The sequence below is a fragment of the Panulirus ornatus genome, chromosome 66 (assembly GCF_036320965.1).
Source record: "Panulirus ornatus isolate Po-2019 chromosome 66, ASM3632096v1, whole genome shotgun sequence".
Taxonomy (NCBI): domain Eukaryota; kingdom Metazoa; phylum Arthropoda; class Malacostraca; order Decapoda; family Palinuridae; genus Panulirus; species Panulirus ornatus.
In genome coordinates this window covers 5,632,270-5,643,946 of record NC_092289.1, presented here as the reverse complement: position 1 = coordinate 5,643,946, position 11,677 = coordinate 5,632,270, and positions in this window count along the sequence as shown.

The following is an 11,677-nucleotide window of genomic DNA, read 5'->3' as shown; positions in this document are numbered from 1 at the left end:
ATCAACTGACTGTTTTATTTCTCTCTTGTGTCTCCCCTGATGATGCAATTATTACACAAAAGTGCACTTGGGAACTTTTATTGTGTTTCATTTTCCCCGTGGAATATCTTGATCACGCGCAAAATTGTGGTCCTTTCCAGTATATATATTTTTTTTTTATACTATTTGCCATTTCCCGTGTTAGCGAGGTAGCGTTAAGAACAGAGAACTGGGCCTTAGAGGGAATATCCTCACCTGACCCCCTTCTCTGTTCCTTCTTTTGGAAAATTAAAAAAAAACAAGAGAGGGGAGGATTTCCAGCCACCCGCTCCCTCCCCTTTTAGTCGCCTTCTACGACACACAGGGAATACGTGGGAAGTATTCTTTCTCCCCTATCCCCAGGGATAAGTATATATATATATATATATATATATATATATATATATATATATATATATATATATATATATATTTTTTTTTTTTTTTTTCTTTTTTATACTTTGTCGCTGTCTCCCGCGTTTGCGAGGTAGCGCAAGGAAACAGACGAAAGAAATGGCCCAACCCACCCCCATACACATGTATATACATACGTCCACACACGCAAAATATACATACCTACACAGCTTTCCATGGTTTACCCCAGACGCTTCACATGCCCCGATTCAATCCACTGACAGCACGTCAACCCCGGTATACCACATCGCTCCACTTCACTCTATTCCTTGCCCTCCTTTCACCCTCCTGCATGTTCAGGCCCCGATCACACAAAATCTTTTTCACTCCATCTTTCCACCTCCAATTTGGTCTCCCACTTCTCCTCGTTCCCTCCACCTCCGACACATATATCCTCTTGGTCAATCTTTCCTCACTCATTCTCTCCATGTGCCCAAACCATTTCAAAACACCCTCTTCTGCTCTCTCAACCACGCTCTTTTTATTTCCACACATCTCTCTTACCCTTACGTTACTTACTCGGTCAAACCACCTCACACCACACATTGTCCTCAAACATCTCATTTCCAGCACATCCATCCTCCTGCGCACAACTCTATCCATAGCCCACGCCTCGCAACCATACAACATTGTTGGAACCACTATTCCTTCAAACATACCCATTTTTGCTTTCCGAGATAATGTTCTCGACTTCCACACATTCTTCAAGGCTCCCAGAATTTTCGCCCCCTCCCCCACCCTATGATCCACTTCCGCTTCCATGGTTCCATCCGCTGCCAGATCCACTCCCAGATATCTAAAACACTTCACTTCCTCCAGTTTTTCTCCATTCAAACTCACCTCCCAATTGACTTGACCCTCAACCCTACTGTACCTAATAACCTTGCTCTTATTCACATATACTCTTAACTTTCCTCTTTCACACACTTTACAAAACTCAGTCACCAGCTTCTGCAGTTTCTCATATGAATCAGCCACCAGCGCTGTATCATCAGCGAACAACAACTGACTCACTTCCCAAGCTCTCTCATCCCCAACAGACTTCATACTTGCCCCTCTTTCCAAAACTCTTGCATTCACCTCCCTAACAACCCCATCCATGAACAAATTAAACAACCATGGAGACATCACACACCCCTGCCGCAAACCTACATTCACTGAGAACCAATCACTTTCCTCTCTTCCTACACGTACACATGCCTTACATCCTCGATAAAAACTTTTCACTGCTTCTAACAACTTGCCTCCCACACCATATATTCTTAATACCTTCCACAGAGCATATATATATATATATATATATTTTTTTCTTTTTTTTTATACTTTGTCGCTGTCTCCCGCGTTTGCGAGGTAGCGCAAGGAAACAGACGAAAGAAATGGCCCAACCCCCCCCATACACATGTATATACATACGTCCACACACGCAAATATACATACCTACACAGCTTTCCATGGTTTACCCCAGACGCTTCACATGCCTTGATTCAATCCACTGACAGTACGTCAACCCCGGTATACCACATCGCTCCAATTCACTCTATTCCTTGCCCTCCTTTCACCCTCCTGCATGTTCAGGCCCCGATCACACAAAATCTTTTTCACTCCATCTTTCCACCTCCAATTTGGTCTCCCTCTTCTCCTTGCTCCCTCCACCTCTGACACATATATCCTCTTGGTCAATCTTTCCTCACTCATCCTCTCCATGTGCCCAAACCACTTCAAAACACCCTCTTCTGCTCTCTCAACCACGCTCTTTTTATTTCCACACATCTCTCTTACCCTTACGTTACTTACTCGTTCAAACCACCTCACACCACACATTGTCCTCAAACATCTCATTTCCAGCACATCCATCCTCCTGCGCACAACTCTATCCATAGCCCACGCCTCGCAACCATACAACATTGTTGGAACCACTATTCCTTCAAACATACCCATTTTTGCTTTCCGAGATAATGTTCTCGACTTCCACACATTCTTCAAGGCTCCCAGAATTTTCGCCCCCTCCCCCACCCTACGATCCACTTCTGCTTCCATGGTTCCATCCGCTGCCAGATCCACTCCCAGATATCTAAAACACTTCACTTCCTCCAGTTTTTCTCCATTCAAACTCACCTCCCAATTGACTTGACCCTCAACCCTACTGTACCTAATAACCTTGCTCTTATTCACATTTACTCTTAACTTTCTTCTTTCACACACTTTACCAAACTCAGTCACCAGCTTCTGCAGTTTCTCACATGAATCAGCCACCAGCGCTGTATCATCAGCGAACAACAACTGACTCACTTCCCAAGTTCTCTCATCCCCAACAGACTTCATACTTGCCCCTCTTTCCAAAACTCTTGCATTTACCTCCCTAACAACCCCATCCATAAACAAATTAAACAACCATGGAGACATCACACACCCCTGCCGCAAACCTACATTCACTGAGAACCAATCACTTTCCTCTCTTCCTACACGTACACATGCCTTACATCCTCGATAAATATATATATATATATATATATATATATATATATATATATATATATATATATATATATATATATATATATATATATATTTCTTTTCTTTTCTTTCAAACTATTCGCCATTTCCCGCATTAGCAAGGTAGCGTTAAGAACAGAGGACTGGGCCTCTGAGGGAATATCCTCACCTGGCCCCCTTCTCTGTTCCTTCTTTTGGAAAATCTCCTGCGTCAGCAAGGTGGCGCAAGGAAACAGACTAGGAATGGCCCAACCCACCCACATACACATTTGCATACATAAATGCTCACACACGCACATATACATACATATACATTACACCCTATACATACATACATACATACACTCAGACATATACATATATACACATGCCCACATTCACACTTGCTGCCTTCATCCATTTCCGTCGCCACCCCACCACACACAATATAGGGCAGTAGGAGGAGGGAGAGTTGGGTGGTTTGGATGGTTTTAGGATTAGTATTATGTTGACAAGTTTCCAGATGTTCAGGATTTTGTTCTGTATCCAGTTGATGAAGATGTCTTTATGTGTTTGGACTACAAATGGGCTGTAGTGTGCTATGCGAAAGTTTGATATGTTCTCAGGGCTTGTTGCAGGTGAGTTCCTTAAGGTTTTAATTGTATTCGTTGTGTCAGTAATTTTTCTTTTCCCTGGATTTCTTTCTAAGAGCCACTAGACTGGGCTACATCCATTAGCAGAGAAATGATGGACTCCTTTGGGGTGAGAACTTCTTTGATGAGACACTCAAATAGGGAATCACAAATAGGTAATTGTGCACACATACTCTATCACAGCAAGATAGTGTAAGGAATAGACAGTTGAGTCTTTGAGGAAAACTCCTTACTTTGCTTTTCTTGATCTTTGTTTTGAATATTGGTAATTCTGGATTGTTTGTCATTCATGTCCTTCTTAGTCACTTTTTGTGATATATAGGTGGTTAAAAACTTGTGTATTTTTTTTCATTTGTTTTCCTTTTATTTCTCTATTTTTAGTACTTTTTATACTTTACCACTAATATGGTCTTGATGAGGACTTCTATCTGTGACCAGGGTCTGTGGTAAAAAAAGATGTGGGTAGCATTCCTTTCTCTTATCCCCAGTGATAATAAGTAAATAAATTAGGTAATTCTAGTTGCCTACAGAATGTTGAGAACATGTTGGGAAAAATTGCCATTAACCAGACTGGGGAAAATTGCAGTTAACCAGATTGGGAAAAAATCTTATTTACCTAGTGTGTTTTTCACCCCTAGATTAGAGATGTGCATATGGTTTTATATATGAATTACTAATTGCACCAAATGTACAAATTTGAATTTCATTGGAAATGGCTTATGACTAGTTACTGTATGTGGGGGGGGGGATGCTATTTCCTGTATGGCAGGGTAGCGACAGGAATGGATGAAGACAAGTAACTATGAATATGTACATGTGTAAGTATGTATATGTCTGTGTATGTATATGTATGTATATGGGCGTTTATGTGTATATATGTGTGTATGAGTGGATGGGCCTTTCTTTGTCTATTTCCTGGCGCTACCTCACTGATGCGGGAAATAGCGATTAAGTATAACAAAATATGTGATATATACATATCAGCATTTACACATATACATATACATACACATATGCAGACACATATACACTTGTACTTATTCATACTTGCTTGCCTTCATCCATTCCTGGCACCAACCTGTCCCACAGGAAACCATTGCAACCCCCTGCATCAGCGAAGTACATTTGATGTGTCATTTGTGGACTTAACCCGGGCATGTGAAAAATCTGGGGAAAACCATGGAAAGTTCTGTGGGGCCCGGATGTGGTTAGGGAGCTGTGGTTCTGGTCCATTACACATGACAGCTAGAGACTGAGTGTAAATGAATGTGGCCTTTTTTGTCTATTTTCGTGGTGCTACCTCACTGAAGCAGGGGGTAAAGATGCTGTTTTCTGTGAGACGGGGTAGTGACAGGAATGGATGAGGGCAAGCAAGTATGAATATGTATATATGTATATGTCTGTGAATGTTTATATGTATGTATATGTGTATTTGTTGATATGTATGTGTATGTATATGTGCATGTATGAACATCTATGTATATATATATATATATATATATATATATATATATATATATATATATATTTTCAAACTTCGCCATTTCCCGCATTAGCGAGGTAGCGTTAAGAACAGAGGACTGGGCCTTTGGGGGAATATCCTCACCTGGCCCCCTTCTCTGTTCCTTCCTTTGGAAAAAATAAAAAAAAAAAAAATAGAGAGGGGAGGATTTCCAGCCCCCCGCTCCCTCCCCTTTTAGTCGCCTTCTACGACACGCAGGGAATACGTGGGAAGTATTCTTTCTCTCCTATCCCCAGGGATATATATATATATATATATATATATATATATATATATATATATATATATGTATATACATGTGTATGGGGGGGGGTTGGGCCATTTCTTTCGTCTGTTTCCTTGCGCTACCTCGCAAACGTGGGAGACAGCGACAAAGTATAATAAAAAAAAGATATATATATATATATATATATATTATCTTTTGGAAAAAAAAAAAAAAAACGAGAGGGGAGGATTTCCAGCCCCCCACTCCCTTCCCTTTTAGTCGCCTTCTATGACACGCAGGGAATACGTGGGAAGCATTCTTTCTCCCCTATCCCCAGGGATATATATATATATATATATATATATATATATATATATATATATATATATATATATATATATATATATATATATTTATTTTTTTTTTTATACTTTGTCGCTGTCTCCCGCGTTTGCGAGGTGGCGCAAGGAAACAGATGAAAGAAATGGCCCAACCCCCCCCATACACATGTATATACATACGTCCACACACGCAAATATACATACCTACACAGCTTTCCATGGTTTACCCCAGACGCTTCACATGCCTTGATTCAATCCACTGACAACACATCAACCCCGGTATACCACATCGCTCCAATTCACTCTATTCCTTGCCCTCCTTTCACCCTCCTGCATGTTCAGGCCCCGATCACACAAAATCTTTTTCACTCCATCTTTCCACCTCCAATTTGGTCTCCCTCTTCTCCTCGTTCCCTCCACCTCCGACACATATATCCTCTTGGTCAATCTTTCCTCACTCATTCTCTCCATGTGCCCAAACCACTTCAAAACACCCTCTTCTGCTCTCTCAACCACGCTCTTTTTATTTCCACACATCTCTCTTACCCTTACGTTACTCACTCGATCAAACCACCTCACACCACACATTGTCCTCAAACATCTCATTTCCAGCACATCCATCCTCCTGCGCACAACTCTATCCATAGCCCACGCCTCGCAACCATACAACATCGTTGGAACCACTATTCCTTCAAACATACCCATTTTTGCTTTCCGAGATAATGTTCTCGACTTCCACACATTCTTCAAGGCTCCCAGGATTTTCGCCCCCTCCCCCACCCTATGATCCACTTCCGCTTCCATGGTTCCATCCGCTGCCAGATCCACTCCCAGATATCTAAAACTCTTTACTTCCTCCAGTTTTTCTCCATTCAAACTTACCTCCCAATTGACTTGACCCTCAACCCTACTGTACCTAATAACCTTGCTCTTATTCACATTTACTCTTAACTTTCTTCTTTCACACACTTTACCAAACTCAGTCACCAGCTTCTGCAGTTTCTCACATGAATCAGCCACCAGCGCTGTATCATCAGCAAACAACAACTGACTCACTTCCCAAGCTCTCTCATCCACAACAGATGTGCATATGTGCATTTGAGTGCATAGACCATTCTTCATCTGTGTCCTGGTGCTACCTTGCTGACGCCGGAAATGGCGATCAAGTATATAGCAAAATGTATGTATTTTGTGGACTCATAGGAATATATATATTTTTTTTTTATACAATTCGCCATTTCCCGCATTAGCGAGGTAGCGTTAAGAACAGAGGACAGAACCTTTGAGGAAATATCCTCACCTGTCCCCCCTCTCTGTTCCTTCTTTTTGGAAAATTAAAAGAAACGAAATGGGAGGATTTCCAGCCCCCCGCTCCCTTGCCTTTTAGTCGCCTTCTACGACACGCAGGAATATGTGGGAAGTATTCTTTCTCCCCTGCCCCCAGATATATATATATGAGATGTTTGAGGACAATGTGTGGTGTGAGGTGGTTTGATCGAGTAAGTAACGTAAGGGTAAGAGAGAGGTGTGGAAATAAAAAGAGCGTGGTTGAGAGAGCAGAAGAGGGTGTTTTGAAATGGTTTGGTCACATGGAGAGAATGAGTGAGGAAAGATTGACCAAGAGGATATATGTGTCGGAGGTGGAGGGAACGAGGAGAAGAGGGAGACCAAATTGGAGGTGGAAAGATGGAGTGAAAAAGATTTTGTGTGATCGGGGCCTAAACATGCAGGAGGGTGAAAGGTGGGCAAGGAATAGAGTGAATTGGAGCGATGTGGTATACCGGGGTTGACGTGCTGTCAGTGGATTGAATCAAGGCATGTGAAGCGTCTGGGGTAAACCATGGAAAGCTGTGTAGGTATGTGTATTTTGCGTGTGTGGATGTATGTATATACATGTGTATGGGGGTGGGTTGGGCCATTTCTTTCGTCTGTTTCCTTGCGCTACCTTGCAAACGCGGGAGACAGCGACAAAGCAAAAAAAAAAAAATATATATATATATATATATATATATATATATATATATATATATATATATATATATATATATATGTTGAGTATTCCTGGTAAATTATATGGGAGGGTATTGATTGAGAGGGTGAAGGCATGTACAGAGCATCAGATTGGGGAAGAGCAGTGCAGTTTCAGAAGTGGTAGAGGATGTGTGGATCAGGTGTTTGCTTTGAAGAATGTATGTGAGAAATACTTAGAAAAGCAAATGGATTTGTATGTAGCATTTATGGATCTGGAGAAGGCATATGATAGAGTTGATAGAGATGCTCTGTGGAAGGTATTAAGAATATATGGTGTGGGAGGCAAGTTGTTAGAAGCAGTGAAAAGTTTTTATCGAGGATGTAAGGCATGTGTACGTGTAGGAAGAGAGGAAAGTGATTGGTTCTCAGTGAATGTAGGTTTGCGGCAGGGGTGTGTGATGTCTCCATGGTTGTTTAATTTGTTTATGGATGGGGTTGTTAGGGAGGTAAATGCAAGAGTCCTGGAAAGAGGGGCAAGTATGAAGTCTGTTGGGGATGAGAGAGCTTGGGAAGTGAGTCAGTTGTTGTTCGCTGATGATACAGCGCTGGTGGCTGATTCATGTGAGAAACTGCAGAAGCTGGTGACTGAGTTTGGTAAAGTGTGTGGAAGAAGAAAGTTAAGAGTAAATGTGAATAAGAGCAAGGTTATTAGGTACAGTAGGGGTGAGGGTCAAGTCAATTGGGAGGTGAGTTTGAATGGAGAAAAACTGGAGGAAGTGAAGTGTTTTAGATATCTGGGAGTGGATCTGTCAGCGGATGGAACCATGGAAGTGGAAGTGGATCATAGGGTGGGGGAGGGGGCGAAAATTTTGGGAGCCTTGAAAAATGTGTGGAAGTCGAGAACATTATCTCGGAAAGCAAAAATGGGTATGTTTGAAGGAATAGTGGTTCCAACAATGTTGTATGGTTGCGAGGCGTGGGCTATGGATAGAGATGTGCGCAGGAGGATGGATGTGCTGGAAATGAGATGTTTGAGGACAATGTGTGGTGTGAGGTGGTTTGATCGAGTAAGTAACGTAAGGGTAAGAGAGATGTGTGGAAATAAAAAGAGCGTGGTTGAGAGAGCAGAAGAGGGTGTTTTGAAATGGTTTGGGCACATGGAGAGAATGAGTGAGGAAAGATTGACCAAGAGGATATATGTGTCGGAGGTGGAGGGAACGAGGAGAAGAGGGAGACCAAATTGGAGGTGGAAAGATGGAGTGAAAAAGATTTTGTGTGATCGGGGCCTGAACATGCAGGAGGGTGAAAGGAGGGCAAGGAATAGAGTGAATTGGAGCGATGTGGTATACAGGGGTTGACGTGCTGTCAGTGGATTGAATCAAGGCATGTGAAGCGTCTGGGGTAAACCATGGAAAGCTGTGTAGGTATGTGTGTTTGCGTGTGTGGACGTATGTACATGTGTATGGGGGGGGGCCATTTCTTTCGTCTGTTTCCTTGCGCTACCTCGCAAACGCGGGAGACAGCGACAAAGTATAGAAAAAAAAAAAAAAAAAAAATATATATATATATATATATATATATATATATATATATATATATATATATATATATCTCTGAGATAGGGGCAAAAGAATTCTACCTCCGTATTTCATGTATGTCATGGAAGGCAACTAAAGAGGACAGGAGTGGGTAGCTAGAAACCCTCCTCTTGTAGTTCAATTTCTAAAAGAGGAAACAGAAGAAGGAGCCATGTGGGGAGCACTCATCCTCCTCAAAGGCTCGGACTGGGGTGTCTGAATGTGTTTGGTTGGATGTAACCAAAGTGAGGAGAGAAGAGATAGGTAGTATGTTTGAGGAAAGAAACTTAGATGTTTTGGCTCTGAGTGAAGCAAGCCTTTAGAGTAAATGGGAAGAGAGGTTTAGAAATGTCTTAGGAGCAAAGTCAGGTGTTGGTAAGAGGACAAGAGCTGAGGAAGGAATAATGTTACTCCTGAAGCAGGAGTTGTGGGAGTGTGTAATAGAATGTAAGGAAGTAAGTTCTAGATCCATATGGGTAAAATCGAAAGTGTATGGTGAGAGATGGGTGATTATTGGTGCATATGCACCTAGCCATAAGAAGAAAGATCGTGAGAGACAAGTGTTTTGGGATCAGCTGAGTGAGTGTGTCGGCAGTTTTGGTGTTCAATACTGGGTATTAGTAATGGATGATTTGAATGCGAAGGTAAGTAATGGGTCTGTTGAGGGTATAATTGGTGTGCATTGTGTATTGAGTGTCATGAATGGAAATAGTGAACAGCTTGTGGAGCAGTGTGCTGAAAAAGAAATGATTGAGAAAATGAGAAAATCTGGTTTAAAAAGAGAGATATACACAAGTATATGAGATTTCATATTAATTGATAGTCATGTAAAGGAGAGACTTTTGGATGTAAATGTGCTGAGAAGGGCAGCTGGTGGGATGCGTGATCACTCTCTGCAGAGGGGAGGGAAAAGATATGTAGAGGTTCTCGAGAAAGAGGAAACAGTTGCTGGGAGAAGAGAATGGTGAAAGTAAGTGTGCCTAGAAAGGATACTTGTGTGAAGAAATACCAGCGGTGATTGAGTGCAGAATGGCAAAAGGTGAAAGCAAATGAAGTGAGGGGAGCGGGTGAGGAATAGGTCTTTAGGAAAGCAGTGATGGCATGTGTGAGAGATGTATGTGGCACATGAAAGGTGGTAGGTGGGCAGATTAGAAAGGGTAGTGAATGGTAGGATGAAGTGAAGATGCCAGTGAAAGAGAAAAAAAGCGTTTGGGCGGTACTTACAGGGAAGGAGTGCAAATGGTTGGGAGATGTACATGAGAAAGCAGCAGGAGGTCAAGAGGAAGTTGCAGGGGTTGAAAAAGAGGGCAAATGAGAGCTAGGGTGAGAGAGAATCATTAAACTATGGGGAGAGTAAAGAGATGTTTTGGGAGGAAGTAAATCATGTGCAAGAGACAAGAGAACAAATGGGAACATCAGTGAAGGGGGCTAAATTGGAAGTGATAACAGGGAGTAATGAAGTGAGGAGATGGAGTGAGTATTTTGAAGGATAGTTAAATGTATTTGATGAAAGAGTGGCAGATGTAGGGTGTTTAGGTTAGGGTGGGATGTGAAGTGAGAGTCATGGAGAATGGTTTAGTGAAGAAAGAAGAGGTGGCTGATTTGATGTGAAATGTCCAGGGTAAACCATGGAAAGGTCAGTGGGGCCAGGATGTGGATATGGAGCTGTGGTTTCTGTGCATTACACGCGACAGCTAGAGAAGGAGTGTGAGCGGATGTGGCCTTTCTTGTCTGTTTCCTAGTGCTACCTCACTGATGTTGGGGGTAGCAATTGGGAGTGGGGAAGAAGAGAATGTATATTTTATCTTTTTTCTTCATAGATTTGTGCTGTTTCCTTTGGGGTGGGATGGTGATGGGAATGGATGAATGCGAGCAAGTATGAATATGTGCATGTGTATATATGTATATGTATGTGTAAATGTTTTATGTATACGTATGTGTCTATGTATATATTTATATGTGAGTGGATGTCTTTTTTCATGTTTCCTGGCACTACCTTGCTAACGTAGGAAATGACAATCAGGTATGAAAACATGTACATTCTTCCTCATGATTTCTTAACCTGTTAGTAAAATTGGTATCTGTAATACCTTCATTATATATAGAAGAGCATGTTTGATAAAAGACATCTTTACTGTGAATATTGCCAAACCCAGACCAATTGGTCTGCAAGAGAGTCAAGTATAGGAATAATTCCAGGTTTGGGAATAGAATTCTCAGTATACTTTTTTACTGAGTGTTCATGGTTAATTTTTTTAAAGATATTTAGTCAGAAGTATTTCACCCAACCATATAGTATCTTATTTTGACCTATTGATAATCATCATACCCTTGCAGTATTTCATTGAGCTTTACTGTAGGTACACTAGTCCTGGTTATCCAGGCTATACACGTCAAAGTTGAAATCTGACATCCCCTACCAGTTTAATTTCTCTTTGTAATTTCTCTGTGTAATACAGTATGATCCCAAAATATACAATAATGTTGTATTGCTGTGTTAGGTT